This window comes from Perna viridis, chromosome 3, assembly GCF_037379345.1.
Source record: "Perna viridis isolate PV_CMFRI_1.1 ecotype Kerala chromosome 3, ASM3737934v1, whole genome shotgun sequence".
In the NCBI taxonomy this organism is placed as follows: Eukaryota; Metazoa; Mollusca; class Bivalvia; order Mytilida; family Mytilidae; genus Perna; species Perna viridis.
In genome coordinates this window covers 47,411,282-47,430,502 of record NC_142447.1, presented here as the reverse complement: position 1 = coordinate 47,430,502, position 19,221 = coordinate 47,411,282, and the positions used below count along the sequence as shown (strand labels likewise).

The window sequence follows — 19,221 nt, the reverse complement described above, 5'->3', positions numbered from 1 at the left end:
TTATTGTTTATATTTTGTTTTTTGTTTTTGTTTTTTTTTGTACAACCAGCATCATAGTGATCATATGAGCGTGGGCTTGCGGCTAGTTTACTCTTAAATATTTCAAGGAAAAGTCAGTTATGTAGATAATTAAAATATCAACATACAGAATGTAGTCAGTACAAACTGATATCATTAATTACCATTTTTTACGTTTGGATTGGAGAAAGGTACCTATAGAAATGTATGATCAAGATCAGTTATTATTGCGGTGTCTCATATGCGACTTTAGAGAAAATTGGGATTGGGTGCTTGCTATTGAAGGGAATACGAAAAAGTTAGAACCCACTAGGTTTTTTTTAATAGATAAATAAACTTTTAAACATTTAGCAAGTAATTTTGATTTTAATGGAGTATATTAAAAGATGACGCAATCATTTTGGGCTCGTGTAAGGCTGGTAAAGTCTGCATTCAACAGACCTGGACTTGTGTTGTCCACTTTAGGGCTTTAATACCAATCGAAACTTTCTAGTTACACAAAAGAAAAACCTCGTAGACTTTAGGCGGAAGAATATGTTCCGAATTTGACCGATCCGGTTTTAAACTTATCGTTTTACTGGTTGAAATTTATACCATTACCTTTTTTCCTAGCTTCGCACCAAAATTCTTAACAGAGTTATTTATCTTTGTTTCTGGTGATATCTAATAATTTTTAATTGTATGACTACAATATCGGCATTTTTTTCAAGAGGAAATTCACCTTTCTGCATCCGATGTTATTTTTCAGAGTAGCGGAAATGGCCAAGTAGTCTGATTGGCTAAAATACATGTAACTCATGTCATTTGCTCTGATTTCCGGAATTGTTTTGAAAGCTATATCCGTCATAAAGGCTTCACCAAAATTTCTTGGAGCTAACGAAAGATTTTCCCTTGGAAGGGCCATTTGCTTATCTCTATACATTAGAAAACTTATATAGTAGTAAAAACTGTGTGATTCTCTGTTGTTATTTTCTTGCAACGTCGCATGTAGCATTTCTATGCTTTATTTTCCTTATAACATTCACGCTTCTCAACATTCTGGTTTTGCTGAATTCATATAAACTTCAGTCCCAGTGACAAACCATTTTATCCACTAGAATCCATTGACATTTTTATATACAAACTTAGAGTTAATGTTCTGTTTAGGTTACCAGATTGTAGGTTAGAGCCGCGTTTCGACATAAAACGAATATATACGAGGATGTAGATCGATCTGTTAATGTATACCCAGAGCTCATGCCATCTCGCAGTCACTTATAACCTCTCTAGTTCTCAATGAATGGTTATCTACACTAATACAATAATACAACACATTTAGTCTTCTTTTCTTTTTATGAAGTTATTAATCGATGGTACTGTATAGCGATGTTATTTTCTGTCTAATTTCCCAGGAGTTGAGAGATCGTTTCGTTTTCATGTTATTAATTTATGATGGATAGATTAGTACAGTACATATAAGGTGACGCAGGGGGTCATAAAAACTAAATCTTATATCTAATCGTCTGTTTCACAGGAAAGCGACATCTGTTTCAGAGTTATAACCATATTATATTGCATACACCTGTCTCACGTCAGTAATTTTCTGGTAGCTTTCTTAATTGGCCCCTTTTGCCCATTTACATGTTAGTTGGTTTGGTTTGTTTTTTCGCCAAATGGGGTACCCCTGGCGTGTTACATGCTGGGGTTGTCAGGCTATAATACGGAAAACCTGACCGCAAACCATAGTGGTGCGCCGTGTTGGGAACGATGCCACGTTCCTCGCACGTTAAAGAACCCTGCTGTGGTATTCGATAGGAGTAGGAACCTTTGCGCTCCGCCACAGGAGGCTAAATTGCCCGACCTTACCCATCCCCCCTTTTTCCAGTGGCAATCAAAATTTGTCGACCCTATTATCCTTGTGACCCCCCATCCTTTTTTTCATTTCATGTTCATTTTATCATCCATTTCATGTTCATTGTCTGAATATAGCTGAAATATTGCTGCTCGGACGTTAAACCCCAACAACAAACAAACAGCCTGTCTCACACAAAGACCTTATACTTGCTTGAGCCCGTGTTACAATGTATGAGTTTATCCTGATATGCCTAAGATACGCATGTATGCTTGACTGTTGTTAATAGGTTATGTATGCCTGACTCTTGTTTCATTTGCATATTCTCCGTATCGCAAACTTACTAAGACTTAACCATTTTAGCGAATTAGGTACACTCTTATTCAGATGAACCCATGATTTTAATTATTTAATCAATTAGATAAAAGTGGATGAATTATTATAGCAAAGAGGAACGCACACACTAATTTGAACCTCTGGATTTGTAAAATCCATCGCCATATATTCATGGTATCAATCCTTTGTCACCAAGGTCATTCCCCTTTCAGATCTGATCACTACTTTACTATCTCTGTCGGCCGGAACTTCGCTATCTATTAATTAAGGATGTAGTATTAACTGCAATAACTTGCAGTTCTGTTCTATTATATGATCGATAGAGAAACCATATCTAAGATAGTGGCCTAGAGATGTCAATACTGTCACATTCTCCTATGTAATTGGACCAATCAATGGAATGAGGAATGGTGTAAACAAAAACATCGGTAAATCCATCAAATTGAGTCGTCAAGGCGAAAAAAAAACATCATTAAGACTGCAACTTGACACTTATTCGTTACACATTGGGTTAAAGGGCATTTAGGATTATCTCAAGAAATTTCCGCGATTCGAATATATGTATATTTAGTTCATTTGTTTACATTATCAGTGCAAATGTCGATTATTCTTTATAAAAACCTAATTTAATTGTTTTTGGTCACTCTTAGGATATTGTCCTTGAGAAAATTCTTCATAAAGCTCTCCAATGAACTCATTGGCTAATGATGACGGTATTATTGAAGGAAACATATTTGTCGTAGGGTCTTATTCGAGTGATTGATGTAGAAATTCATTGAGCCATCATCATGATGATAATTTGTCAAAAAGCGTGCAAAACTCGAGTTATCTCACCCTTACCTGTATGATTCATGCAAGAACGAAATCAGCTTTTAAATACCTCATCGCATTTAATGACATTTTCGTTTTCAAGAGAGCAACTTAAAATGAAAGTAAGCTAATCGAGGTATAAACTACATGCAATTTCAAGGTGGAAGGCTTTCATATTTTGTCAGTCATTCTGTCAGAAGTTGATGATTCCAAGACCGTGATAGTACAAAGAGCTTAACTAATTATACTTAATGTTAAAAGTAAGTATTTGTGTTGTCGAAGTAATGAAAACTCTTGATTCAAGAGGTTCTGATTGCCCGATTATTATTTCTTTCATAAAATTGAGCAAGTAATTTTGCTCAATTTTACGAAAGAAGTAAGTGCTAAGTAACCAATCTTGTAAAACAACCTCAAAACCACTCGGTATTTAGTTAGAGCTCTACAATAAAATGTGCAATATGCAAAACCGAAATACTGAAGTATAGGAACGATAAGAACCTGTGAAAATAATTTGTTGATCTGAGTCAAATTAATTCAGGTTAACATATGCACGGTACATTTTCTCTTCATGACATTTCTTAACAACTTAAATGATTAGTTTAACAGAGATTTTTACATAATGATATTCAGTTTCAGTTTCATTACGTGAAACATCAATATGCGTAGACATTAATTCAGTGTATCGAATCAAGATTTGGTCTGCAATTTTATGAAAGACATACAGTGAACTATGTTTAATATCATTCTCACTAAAAGCTGATTTTTATTCATCAGTCGTTGGTTTTGACTACACCTAATTTATCCCATTCCTTTATCAATACCAAACATTCGGCCCGGAACATCTATGTACCACTCGTACTAAGAATAAGGCAACAGTAATTGTTGAAAATTAATACATGCATGTACATATACTCTTTGCCCTTAGGTGTAAATCATTTTCAGTCATGAATTATTATTTAATTATATTTTTTTCTTATCTTACAGTTCTCGTATATATTGTTTGTATATACTTAGTTTAAAACAATAATACAACCTTATTAACACAATAATACGACCTTATTAACATCAAGCTGAAATCTCGTTTCACTTTCTTTTAAGTTACCGTATGCTAAATACATGGAATATCATGAATATTGCTTTTTGAAAATTAAACATTTACAATACTATACAAACATGTCTCTTAAAAGAGTGGTATTTAACTGATCAAACACATCTAATTGGTTTACCATACAGCACAGTTAACGTCAGAGTTTCGTACCGCTTTCATTATTATGGAAATAACGTTAATCCCATTGATGTAACTCACAACAAAAACTTATTTGCAAAAGACGACGTTCCACTCTGCTCGGCTTGCATTCCCCTATAGTTTATCTTTTCAGTTCATTTGCCGATGGAGGAATGCGCCATCTATTTGAATACCCTAAGACTGTGGTATTTAGAAGCAATCAGAATGGACATTAGGAAACATCTGATCCGCTGAAGATTGTAAACATTCTCATGAATATTTTTACTTTCCAGCTTTTTGTTAGAATTAAAGCTTTTGTCGTGTGAGCCTTTAGACCTCCATCGGAACATAAAATTTCACATCAATCATATAACAATCTATATTCATCCCATCCAGTTTTCAATAGTCGGAGTTTTATTGAACTGTATCATTCTTATTACTTATTTCAACCAATGACCCCATACTGAAAACAAGTGGAGAGTATTATATGTGTAAGCATTGAGATTTCAATATTTACATTTTCAATAAAGGATATCGAAATTGCAATATACATTGATGTAATTCAAATGTCCATCGTTTATAGCTGTATATAAAAAAAGCTTTTCATCCTTCGATGTAAATAAATAACAGCCTTGACAAGTGTTGATATCCTCACTTCATGGTTCCCTAAATAATATACTCTTTCCAGCAAGTAATAATTCATATTAACAAATTGTTCTGGTGGCTTTCATTACGGCACGTGATAAAGAAATATTATGATTAAAAACCGAACTACCATGTACAGAATATGTAAGTACTAGTATATTCCTTATCATCCTACTGCATTTTACATAACTTTCATCTCGGACATCGTCCCGACAAGAATTCGTTCTTGAAGCATGAATGATGGGAAACATAAAACAGATAACTGTACCTAATTACCCGAAGTCATTGTACTTGGGTATTGTCTGAAAGATTCATCATTTTATTTTGCTGTTTTCATGGTGGTTGTCATGACGTCGGAAATAAGCCAACTTTATATTTTCTTTTTGAATAGATGTTTTCTGTACCGGACAATAGAACAGGAGATGATAGATGGTCCTTTGCAAAGGATGCATCAAAACTTCCGCTAATTCACAATAGTGCCTTGTCTCAGTAGTTCCGATATACAGAAAGAGACAGACTTTGTGGTACAATGCTAAAATTCATTACAAATATGGCCTAGAATAGAAAGTCAATATTGACAAAGACAAATGAACTAAAGTTATGGGAAAACTAATTTAATCCGATGTTTCATTTTAAATTAATAGGGAATATAAATCGAATACACAGAGGGACTGAGTTTTATTCGTACATCACCCACACATCAATAGGTGTAAATAGAGTTAGTTCCAAAGGAATGAAATGATGTTTGTTTATTAATCTAATGATTTCAGAAAAAAATATTCGTGATGCATTGACAGCCTACCTCTACTAGGCAATATTAAAGTTTGCTACTGACACCTTCCAAACAAATGCATGTGGCTTAGCCGAATAGATTAAGTATTTGAAGTGTATAACAGTGTTCCGTTGTGTTTATTTCTGATTCATATATACATAGGTATTGTTGCTGTTTTCTCTTCTCAACACTTTGAGTGAAGATATTGTCAAATAAGCTTACAAGACAGGGGTATGTTCAGCCGTAGTTGACAGCATCACTACAAAAGTTTTATAGTTGTCTTCACAATTTGATTGACCGATATGAAGTTTCTATCTCACAAATGAGATAAAATATCTTCAGTTAAAATTATCGTCTTACCATCTAGACAATCCACCAGACTTACAAAGTTTTCGCCTTTGGAAATGTGATGGGTGACGCTTGTGGAGCAGGTTTATTGATTAACCTTCCAGACCACCTAATTTCTGTCCCATTTTTGCTGAGTTTATTTTGCAAGTGCTTTTGTTTAATGTGCTGTCTTGTTTGTCTTATCTTCCGTTTATATACGTAATTGTGTTTTATTTTGTTGTCTATAATGTTCATGTGGAATGCCTTTTTCCTGTTTTTCAACTAGACCATGTATTTGGACTCTCAAGTCACCGAATTCGTTTTTTGCAATGAAGCTACCGTAGATGTTTTGCCAATATCTGACTTTCTTTAAACTAAAGTCAGTTAATCTTTTTCTTCTTACTAACTTGCTTTTCATTTAATTTCTGCTTCAGAAATAGTGTCATAAGTTTGTTATTATTTTGTTTTCGTATGTAAATTTTAAAATTGAAATATCTCTCTTTTTTCTGTTTCAAGACACTGTGGGTTATGGGTATGAGTCACGGTCGGTCACGGTATAATGAAAGACACAAACAAAATAATATTTTTAGAAAATACGAGAATATAAACCTATTAACAAGTAGATAAACTATATATAAATCCTGGTAATATCTTTTTTTGACTTGATCACCCAGTAAACAAATATTACATTTCAACGACATTGATGCCTTAGTTCAAGCTACAAACCTTAGTCATTCAAGGTATTTATATAGTGTTAGCTTTGATTACCAAAAATGTTTTCCCAGTTGCGTAAAAGCCCTTCAAACGACACAATTGTTAATTCCGTCATCTTGCTGGGACTTCCCCTGGCTTCAAAGATCAATTATACATATTATTTTTTGTTTCTTGTCTCTTTAAACAGCACGTTGCTTATAAAATCATAACCGAAAACCACTCAACCAAGGTAAAGTTACTGGGATTTAATGATCACCAACAATTCAAAATCAATATGGCCGCCATACAGTTTTAATTCCTTTAATCAAATTGTTCGAATCCTCTATCCATAATTTGGTATGTGCTGATTGAAATTAATAATCACAGCACTAATGTTTCTAAATTAAAATCTATCGGTTGAATAAAAATGCGGCAAATGTCAGGTTCAAGTAACGACTGAAGCGAGAATCGCCGGGAAATAAGACCGGCAGGACCTAAGTGATTGGACTTGATAAACTCCTAATCAGCTTTCATAGGAATTTCTTAACTTCTAATGAGAAAATGGAAAAACGATTGAAAAATTATTGACGGATGATTTTCTTTACGTCTAGCAGCGGATGTAGTATGAAATCCTCCTAAAGACAAAACGGATGAGTTATCATGTCTTATTTGTAGTTTTAGTATCGTAGCGTTTTTGTTCCAAACGGAAACTGCTCTATAAATCATAGACTTATGAATATATATAAATGGTGAACTATGCGTATAAACTTTTTATGTCTTTTATTTTAGTGTAAAATGATATTGATTAAGAATGAAGTCGTTTCCTCGCGATAATTCCTGATAATTTATTAGATGTCTACTTTGTCCCAAGTTAAGATATGTCCGTTATTTTGATAGTTGGTCTATATATGAACGTTTATCGTTGGCTTGGCTCTGACATTTCCAAAGTAAATAAATACAAAATTTCTAATTGTAAGCTATTTGAATTTATTCAAGTGTACAGTGTAGATATATTCTGTGCATCATAAATTGCTAAACATCACAGCGAGTCAGCAACTTAATATTGAGACAAATCATTAAAATTTGCGTCCTTATGTATAAGGATAACTTAATAAGCTATGGTGACAATAAAATTGACCATTCACTGTGGTTACCCAGGAGAAGTACGTGTAGCGAGAATGGAGTCTGAAGAATGTTTACGACCAACTCTCTGTTGGGTTTCATACAGATTAGTCGCGTTCAATAAGTCGAGTCAATCAGGCAATGCTTATAATACAGATTTAAGACCCATTTTCTTGCCAATATTCATACTTTGGAAGTCTGGGAAAAAAGCCTTTTCTTATTAAATCCCTAAATTTATTCTATACTTCTTTCTATATATGGATGACAGAATATAATTGCAAGATTTTCTATTGAAGCACGATTTTGTCTGTAGAATTCCTCAACTTGTCTGTCACTAGCGGAATTTTGATTGACACATTGTATTGGAGGTATTGATTCAGCTGAAATATACACGATATTGCTATTTAGTGCTTAGTCTATGAGAAAAGGCCGCTGTACCTGGGAAATGCCTTTCATTAAAAGAATATTATGAGATAGAGATGCAATTACGCAATGAATATAGTCCTATTCATTTGCATTTAAATAATTTCCTTGTTGCTATACGACTACAGTTGGATATAGCAAGGAACACACAATCCCCATGGAAGTATGGAAAATCCTTTCGAAAATTGCATAAAATGTAAATAAACAGTATAATCATGAGCTATGTTGGATGAACTTGTATGTTAAAATGACGCATTACTTTTGGCGTTTGTGATATTGGTTTAGAAATGTTCCGCAAATTATAAAAAAGCATGTCTAAGAAAATTCGTCTGAATTTCCTTTGCTAATTTGTCTGAATTCAAATACATATACCGTACATTTAATTTAATATCAAATAATTGTTTAGGGTAACAAGACATTTTGGTTTCTGTAACTTGATATTTAAAATACATATTCATTAGTAATAAACCATTGCATATTCATGAACGATAAACCATTCGTGTCCATTTAATGAAGCAAAAATAGTTTCTATGCGCACGCCACACTTACACACACACACCAGTGTCTTTTGGTTATGTTTGTTGCGATAATAGGGGAAAATTAATTTTCTGCGATGTTTCTCAAATGATAGCTGAATTTTACTTGAATATTCGTGAACTCGACGTGTCTCAACTTATTCGCTATCGTGCATCTAGCGTTTTCATCTGATGGTCGTTTATTTCTTTATTGAAAGAAAGACGATGTTCACGCGCAAAGAGTTACCGAATTACACGTAGTTCATAAATGGAGGTCATTTCATATGATATTCATTGCTGTCCGGGAACGATTATTGAAGTATATATAAATATACCAATTATATCAATATTGAAAATTTCGGTAAACTGAATATTTCATCGCAATTTTTTTCGGGAATGAAATGGAAACCATAAAAAAATATTTTGTTGACAGAAATTTGTATTTTGACGTTTCGTATTATTAAAAATCTAACCAGGCATGTAAAAAATTAAACACCGTTTCTACTATATGTGTAACTTCTGCATTTATTGATATAGACCGACTTGCTCCAATTAAGTTCTCATAGCGAATCTCAGTATAAATGTGCAGTCGACTACATAATGACAGGGGGAGAGGGGGACAATGGATGCGACTGGTTGCAAATTGCTAAGTTTTGTTAATATTTTGAATAAATTGCCTTATTAAATTAAGTTCCCATACATCTACCATCGAAATCAGAAACTAATTTATAATAAATATGAATAAATCGATTAGAAGACGTGAAATGTGATTGTCTAGTACTATTTAATGCTTATGTTTTACCTTTATTGTCATAATACAGAACTATGATGCTATATCAATTCCAAATGATAGAGATTGATGATAAAGGAGAACTATTGACCAAACTGCACGACAAACGCGATGACTTTTCATTCCGTATTGTCATCTATGGCAACATCCCTTCAGTACCTGCGTATGAAGTTTTCATATCACATCTCATACATTATGCCAGAGCAATTGCCGTAACTACGCAGACTTTTTGTATCCGCTAAACCTCTTACAATTAGGTCTATGGAACAGGGTTATGCTGCTACAAGATTGAAGTTATTACTTCAGAAATTGCATGGTCGTCATCATGAACTTGTGGATCGTTACGGCGTTTCCATCTGCACCATGAAAACTGATCTGTTCAACGCGTCATTGTTTCTTTTCCTCATTCGTCTACCCTGGACTTTTTATGAGCAACTTGGCGGATGTTTCTAGAAAAGCAGAGGATGCTTGCACTACCGGTGTACATGGTCCATGCTTCTTTTTTGCCCCGTGCAGGTCCGGGTGTCAAATAAATAGGCCTGCAGCAGCGCTAAGCTTGTCGTAAGAGGCGACTAAATAGTGCCCAGAAATCTAGCCGAGAGCAAGGCTCTCTGCCCACAGCGCAACTGGGTTGTGTGCCCCAAGTGGTGGAAAGGGATATCTCTGGCGTGTTACATGCTGGGGTTGTCAGGCTATAATACGGAAAACTTGACCGCAAACCATAGTGGTGCACCGTGTTGGGAAGAATGCCACGTTCCTTGCACGTTAAAGAACCCTGCTGTGATATTCGATAGGAGTAGGAACCTTTGCGCTCCTGCACAGGAGGCTAAATTGCCCGATCCTACCCATCCCCCTTTTATCTTATGGCAATCAAAATTTGTCGACCCTATTATCCTCGTGTTCCATTCCTTTTTTCATTTCATCATCATTTCATGCTCATTTTATCATCCCTTTCATGTTCATCGCCTGAATATAGCTGAAATATTGCTGCTCGGGCGTTAAACCCCAACAAGCAATCAATCTCCCAGTGTTTCGTATTAACGTCCGGGTTATTCATTTACTTTTGTTTCTTTGTATGCATTGTTCTGGTTTTTTTTTGTTCTTTATTGTGTGTGTCTGTTTTCCATGTCTGGTCTTTGCCCCTGGATTACATTCTTTTTATTTCCGTTAGAATCTTGGTTCCCTTGATTACTCTTACACAAGAACTATTCGATTCCTCTCCATTTTTAATCAATAAGAATTATAAAAAAAATGATGAATGACACCATTAAGTCTGAAAATCTCATCATATTTAAAAAGGGAGCTCAGCGAGAACACATACAAATGAATAAATGAATGTTGAAGTCGAAATTTCAAACAAAATTTTCCGCCTTAATAACGTGAAAGATCATGTTGCTGAGAACAATGGCATCCATTTAATCACAAGACTCTCAAGTAGAAATACAGAATTGTTCTTTAATACCAGCAGCTTTTTTTACATAATTAAAGTCAAGTTAAACTGCAACATCCATTTCTTGGGGCTGATTAGGAACATCTTTGCTCATTAGTGATTTTGTTAAAGTTTTGCATCTGCTTTTTCAAGTCATGCGCTGAATTTCAATCAACGACATACTTTTTGCTCACTCCTTTCCTTCTGAATATGAATTTTAAATATATTTTTGGTTTACTGTATGAAACATGGTCTTTTGCAGGTAATATATTGGATTATTCAATAGGTATATGGGTTAACACGACAAAAAATAATATTGTAACGCTATAATTAACATTCCTAAACATAATCTAAATACCACTGTAAATAGCAAGAGTAATCAAGGGAACCAAGGTTATAGCGGTAATCAAAAGAATGCAATCCATGGACAAAGACCAGACACGGAAAACAGACATACACAACAAAGAACACAAAGTAACTAAAACCACACACACAAAGCAACAAAAGCAAATGAGCAACTCGGACTCCACTAAAAACTGGGAGCATGGACCAGGTGCACCGGTAGGGTAAGCGTCCTCTGTTTTTCTAGAAAAACCTGCCGAGTTGCTCATAAAAAGTCAAGTCCGGGGTAGACAAACGAGGAAAGAAAAACTATGACCCGTTGAATAAATCAGTTTTCATGGTGCTGATGGATACACCATAACGATCCACGAGTTCATGATGACGACCATAAAACTTCTGTAGTGATGACTTTAATCTTGTAGCAACATAACCCTGTTCTAGAAGCCTATTTGTTAGAGTTCTAGCGCGATACAAAAAAGTCTGCGTAGCTCTGGCATAACGTATGAGTTGTGATATGAACACTCCATACGCACGAGCCGAAGGGATGTTGCCACAGATGAAAGGAAAGTTGACAATTCTGAATGAAAAGTCATCACGTTTGTCGTAAAGTTTGGTCAATAGTTTTCCTTTACCATCGATTTCTAAGTGTAGGTCAAGATACGAGGCTGACTTCACAGTGTCTGTAGTATCCTTTATCTCAATTTCGTTTGGGTAGATGCGATATATCAAATCCCCGAAATTAGGATTGTTTAAAGATAATACGTCATCCATATAGCGGAAACTTAGATTGAAGGATCTAGCCAAACGATATTCTTTCTTTCTGATCAGATCAGTTATAAAGTCAGCCTCATAAGAGGGAAGGAATAGATCAGCAAGTAAAGGAGCACAATTTGTTCCCATTGGAATGCCGACTGTTTGTTGAAAAACACGCCCACCACACTGGACAAATATGTTGTCGATTAAAAATTCCAGCATTTGGTAAACATCTTCCTCTGTATATTTGGAAGATGATTTGGAATTATTTCTTACAAAGTATGAGGAATCTCTACCAAGAACTATATATTTGTATCTAGGTGTACCATCTTTTTTTGGAAAAACAACGATGTATAATGTTTTTAAGTCGGGATTTTAACTGAGTATGGGGAATAGAAGTATACAGTGTTGAAAAATCATAGGTTTTAATGCTACTATATTCAAATAATAGTCTTGAACTGATTGTCTCCAAAAGATCTTGCGAATTTTTTCAGGATCCACATTGAATTAATACCACTACGGGAGTAACAAGTGTTGTGGTAGGACTGTAGACCCTCTTTGACAGTTGTGAGTATAGAAGTTAAAAGTTTTGAAAGAGGTTTGGTGGTACATTTTGCAGATCCAGCTATGAAACGTTGTTTGTATGGATTCTTGTGAAGTTTAGGAATCCAGTACATAGACGGTAAATCACAATCATCGTCCTTGGTAGAGAGACCAAAAGAGGATAGCACAGATTTATGGTTTTCCACAATCTCTTCTTTTGGAAAGAGTGGTAGCAGTGTAGGTCTTATCACTGCTATTATTTTCTACGTCTACCTCTGATAATAAACATTGGATATAAAACGTTTTGCAGACAAAAACAATGTTGTTTTTGGGCTTTGTCTGCTCGTACGACAACATATTTGTCATGTATAGTAGACAATGTTTTTGCTACATCGGGGTCTTTGAAACTGATGTAGCCTTGGCACTTATTGACCTACTTAAATCTTTCATTCGTTTCAAAATTAAAGACCTCACGGCCTTTAACCACCAGCAACACATTTCGGAATGTTTCCTGTTTCTTAAAACATCTTCAGTTATATTTTTGACTAACAATATCTTAGCTATAGTAATTGCCATAGAAGGCGTTTTATAACATCCTGTTTGTCTCAAGTCCATCAATGCATTTCGTCCTGACTTGGATGTATCTTGGTGACCAACAATAACGACTTAGATCGATGTAATTGCGTCGGTGTACAATGAGACTGTATGTCGTTTTCTATATTATTGGATGACTCAATTTTATATCCGTGAATATCGTCATACATTAATTACTAATTGATGTCGATAAGTATGATTTATTAAAAAAAAAGGCTTTTGGCCAACTGCTTGGAAATATAACGAACCTATCATGCCATTAAGTGATTAAAACTTAATTTTTGATAATGACAATTTAAAATTAAATCACAAGGATGATATCTAATTATAGACCGTCTTTTTTCATCATGAAGAGTGCACTGTCCTACAGTCTGTTATTTCGCATACATTTTAAGCAATATATCAATCCTTTAATAAACTTAATGACAAAGTTGTAATAATAAGTAATTAAAGTCATCCATGATTAAAGGAACATTCGAATCGTATAAAATCTAAGAGACGAAGGCAAAAAAGAATAAAATAAAATAAAACAAAATTGTGACAGAAACAATATTATGACCAAACATATATAGAAATCTAAATATAGATGAATAAATCTCTCCGTGGACAACTTGGAGGGTGGACCAAGCGTACAAGTACAGTATCTTCCCCTGCATTTCAAAAATTAAACTGACCATCATACTTCATTCAATTAATATTACATTTCAAATTGGTATCTAGCAATTTTACGAGGAGAATGGCATATTTCCAATATCAGAGTTATATTACCTAACCAAATGTGTCAACATGTGATGAACACTTAGATCGATCATGATATGATAATCATATTTCATTTTACATATGATTATCGCATAATTTTCATATGATAATCATATATTTCAAGCAAAACCGAGCATATGAGAATCTTCTGATTGTGATATAATTGCTCTCTTATCGTCTAACATAAAAACTACAATTAACTGTGTTGGACACCAACACAAATTTTCTCCAAACGTTCCCATTGTCACAAAAGCCCCCACAATCAGTTTGTACGCCTCAATATTATTCGATTTTTATATTTTTATATTTTTTTCTTTTAACTCCACCAGAGTCCATATTTGAATGGCGGCAGCTGTAAAAAAATCAATTTAGTCGACAGGAAACTCTTGTACTGATTATTTCTTAAACCAAATTTCAAGTATCTACGATTTATCTCTCAATTTTTGATTTTTTTCATCTATAAACGGTGGCCATTTTAAAATTGCGGCAAAGTTTGACATTTCCATTGGCCCATGCACACCTCCAAAAGGTGACCTACTTTTGTGCCAAGTTTGGTTTCATTTCGTTTAGCAATTTCGGAGTTGTAAGAAAGAAAAAACACATAAAGTTTATTCATTAATATTTTTTTACTTAGTTGTTACTAAGCTGATCACATGAACTGTTACTGTTTCATACCAGTACAGCGTTCAACAGAACCATTAATGTGATACCAACGAAGTTATAGACTATAGTTTTCTATACACATTAGCTTTTCTCTCTCTTAATAGTGATCGACATCACATATTACGATATTGTAATTACAAGCGCTATCTTTTAGGCAATCTTCCGGAATAATTTCAAGACATATATTTTTGTCAATTTATCTCGCCACTTTGAATGCTGCGTTCGGTATTAACCTTCTACTTAGACAATCAGTAGTATCACAAGAAAAATAAACTTGTAAGAAGGCTTGGTTGATTAGTAATGGTCTGCGATAGTTTATACTTAATTACATATTGTATTCAACTCGGTGAAAAGATGGAATCACGATCGGAGAGGGCTAGGAAATGCATCGACTATTGTATTTAGTGCTTTATTTGTTCATATCATGGTCGGTCAAGCACTACTTTCACTTAAAAGTGTTGGCTGTGGTCAAAAGAACAATTAGTTTGCTTTTAAGCAATAAACATTGGTATGGTTAGTTCCACTGATACATTGTATTTTGAGCATATAATTTAAGACAGTGAATAATGCTAATAAAACGAGCTCGAATGAGTTTTATTGTTTATGAACTTGTCACAAGTTTTTGTTGTATTTTAAGTTTTTAACTCGATATTGTGTTTTCATTCATTAAAAGTTGAGTATGAGTATTGTGCCTATGACAAGATTAAGGGGTTTAATTCAATTAAAAATACTGATGATTATTTTTTCTTTTTATTATTTGTCATATCGAATAACAATAATGACACAACCTAATGAAAAAAACAAAACAAAAACAAAACGTTAGAATTTATTCTGTTTAGATAAGTATAAAACAATCATTTTCGTCGATAATGTGAATATACACAATAAAAGACCCACAGCTGTGGATATTATTGTATGGAATGAAATAACATGCTTCAAAAAGGCATGCAGTACTGTACTAGACGCATAATACAAAAAAGCAAATATATAAATAGTTCATTCGAAGTTTTATTACTTATAACAAAGTTTGGAAACTATGATAAAATCTACATTTACTTTCATATCAATCTTAATGATGTATTCGTTTATTAATGACGCAAATGTCTCTAAGCTTTGAAAACACAGGACAACAGACTCCAATGGCTATAACAATGCAATTATGGAACTGTATAGGATAAGCTTAAAATAGTTAGTTTCGGTTAAGATAAAGTCCTGTTTTTCCGCCTTAATCATTTGAAACGACTTCTAATATACAACCAAGTAATGATTCTGTCAGAAAGATTTATATAGCAAGTGATCTTTTGAAAATCAAATTTCCTAAAATGACCAAACCATTTCCTTTTCTGTAAGATATATTTTGTTGATGACAAATCTACTATTAAGAAAAATACTTCCCGTTTGTACAAACTTTGTCTTTTTTCTGCTGATGTTCGAGTTAACAATCAAGGGATTATTTTTAATAGCAAAATTTGAAGGTTAAATATGCTTTATTTGATGGTCTTACTACAGATAAAGGACACAATGCACCTTCTAAAGACTAATGCTGTTAAAGATTGATTTAGATTTGCTTTTAAATTCTATTGTTTTAAATCAAATGTTGATACTTGATATAACGGAATACTGCTTTATTCATTTTTTTCTTTTGAACTTTGATGCATGAGTGATTTTCACCCTTCGTAAGATTGCCGGTATGAATTGTAAGTAGACGGTGTCTTGCTCTCTATGACTTCTTCGTAGTATCAATATGACCAGGACACTCTTCGGTTTTAAAAATATGGCAATAGAAATTTTCGATCGCAGCTTGGTAAATTAACCTCAATGTGATAATAATTGAAATTACCATGTTTTGAATGTAGTAGTTATGCCATGGCGTGCGGTGTTATGTTTTATTCCAAAGGATAATAGAAGGCCATGGACTAATACACCATGACGTTCTTGTTAACAATTTATTGAAGCCAGTTGAATTCTTTAGAACTACCAATCATTATTTTGAAGATGCCTTAGAAAATTCTTTAGCCCTGTTTCACTAAAGTTTATTGTGGAATCAATGTATAATTACTAATTTACAATAATTAATCATTTATTCATCGCAAAGCGGATAGAGTTTCAAACATTCAGTTAGTTCCACACTGGGATTGCAATGCTTATCACATATAGATGTCTGAAGAAAGCCATGATATTGATTTACCATTCCCTGATGCCTTGCTGTCAAGTTACTTAACTTTAGCATAAAAAGCCACTAAATACTTGTCATGGAAGAGGTAATCCAATTTATTGGTATCTGTCATTTTCAACTATTATCACGACTTTGTAGTCTTCAGATAGAATAATTCCAGGAATTCAAAAGTCACATCCAATTATCTCATCATAATGCTCACTTGTAAAAACAGGTTTTGTGTTTTTGTACTACGGAAATGACGTAAAGGCTATTTTAAAATGCTTGGTATTTTTGCCGATTAAAGTGAATTAATTTAGTTATATGTTAACGGGTAACCCTGAACCCGAGGACACGGACTCTATCCAGCCAAATGACTTCAGTTGACTTGGATTGTGATGCTTTATTACTTCAATATAATTGCAATGATTCGGTTGAATATAAGGATATGGCATATTATTATTATGCAACACAACCACCATATTCAGTAATATTCAGTCAATATTACAAATGAGTATTGACCCCCACAATAGAAACTAAAATGGTGACTTCATAATTTACGACTTTTTGAATTAATTGCTCCATCATAATTACCATTCATTTTATTTGAGTATTTTGGTAAGATACTTTCACATAGTTTCGTCATCTTTTTCTAACATACGATAGAAGTTTTCAATCTCTACTTAAATATTTGCTGTTCGTTTAGTCAGGACTTTATTCAATGACAACAAAATTTTAAGCATAAATGTTTGATATTTGAAAAATATTGTTTTTCGTCTGACGCCAATACTTGATTACTTAGGACACTTACCAATTTCCTGCCGGTTTCTGCTACAACATTTTTGCGAAATTTAAGTCGACCTCTTCCCCCGTTAAGGTCTGGGTGTTAAAAGAATAGGCCTGCAGCAGCGCTAAGTTTGTCGTAAAAGGCGACTAAATAGTGCTCAGAACCCTAGCCGGGGGCTAGGCGCTTTGCCCACAGAGCAACTGGGATGTGTACCCCAGGTGGTGGAATGGGGTACCCCTGGTGTGTTACATGCTGGGGTTGTCAGGCTATAATACGGAAAACCTGACCGCAAACCATAGTGGTGCACCGTGTTGGGAAAGATGCCACGTTCCTTGCACGTTAAAGAATCCTACTGTGGTATTCTCCCGGAGTAGGAACCATAGGGTTCCGCCACAGGAGGCTAAATTGCCCGACCCTACCCACCTCTCCCTATTTCCAGTGGCAATCAAAATATGTCGACCCCATTATCCTTGTGTCCCATCCCTTTTTCATTTCATCATCATTTTCATGTTCATCACCAATTTCATGTTCATTGTCTGAATATAGCTGAAATATTGCTGCTCGGACGTTAAACTCCAACAACAACAACAAACAAGTCGACCTTTTCCATAACATATTATATAGAATAAGTGACAAAAATAAAAACTACAAGACAAGTTTATAAATGCATTGATAAGCAATGATTATCATGTAAAATAGTGAAGTCTGAGACAAATGGATAGAAGATGCATTGTGTTTTTTTTTATCTTTAAGTACATGTAGTTATCTGAAACGAATTCTTCCAGTAGCAAACTGACAGGAAATTAAGTATCAAAAATACATCAATAAAAGATGGTACATTATCACTTAAAATGAAGGTTAATAACGTAAAACAAAAAGCAAGTCGTATCAACAATTTTCACTGTATCCATACTTTGACAAATTAGCAATCTTATAAAAAAACAAAATTCAAACTAACAAATTGCGTGAGATCGTCGAAAATGAGAAATGATGTTTTCTGTAAGAATGTCATAGTTATATTAAAAAACGTTACTTCGAAAAAATTTTGCATATGTAATAAGCCATATGCATACTGCGCGTGTTTGACTTATTGGAACCCATTCTATTAGAAAACAGACCCATTGACCTTGATTGCACTGAAGTTCATCAAATTAATCCAGCTTATACATTTAGAGCCGTGTCGCTGACCCTTTCACCGTGTAAGGAAATTGATTGCCAGTATGGATTAGAACATTGTATGTTACCTGTAAAACATAGATTGTAAGTCCAATATCTACAGTCATACAAACTATTTGAGGAGATGATATTTACATCCATGCAATTTGACAATTCTTCTTTATTTTAGACACAAGATAGGAAATTCATGCTATTACAACACTGTGTTACTAAAGGTATAAAATGGTACTTCAGGAAAGGGTATTGTAGTTATGATAATGGGGTCTCAGTTGGTTTTATGGAGTATGGAGTTAAATTTGTGCAACTTGATTCTTTTTTTTTAAATTCCTCTCAAAAATGAAATGACATTCTTCAATCTTATTGTCATTGGTATTACAGGAATGAGTTGTATCGCTTCTCTCTGGTTGTTTTTATCAGATGCTTCGACTTCATGAAACACCTTTGTTTATAAAAAAAAAAAAAATTTTAAATGCGAAGCATATATTTAAAGGAACATGTTGGGCCTACATGAAT

General features: G+C 34.0%; 1 protein-coding gene across 6 annotated transcripts in view; it reads left to right on the top strand.

Moving 5' to 3' along the window:
* Window positions 1-19,221, top strand: part of LOC148622630 (putative G protein-coupled receptor No18) — a 90,201-nt gene that overhangs the window by 43,068 nt on the left and 27,912 nt on the right. The window contains exon 1 of one of the 6 annotated variants that reach the window (XM_088572587.1): window positions 18,905-18,923. The exons of the other annotated variants lie outside the window; for them this stretch is intronic. The gene's annotated coding sequence lies outside the window, so the exon portion shown is untranslated. Of the gene's footprint in view, window positions 1-18,904; window positions 18,924-19,221 lie in introns of those variants that run through there. 6 annotated transcript variants of the gene reach the window in all.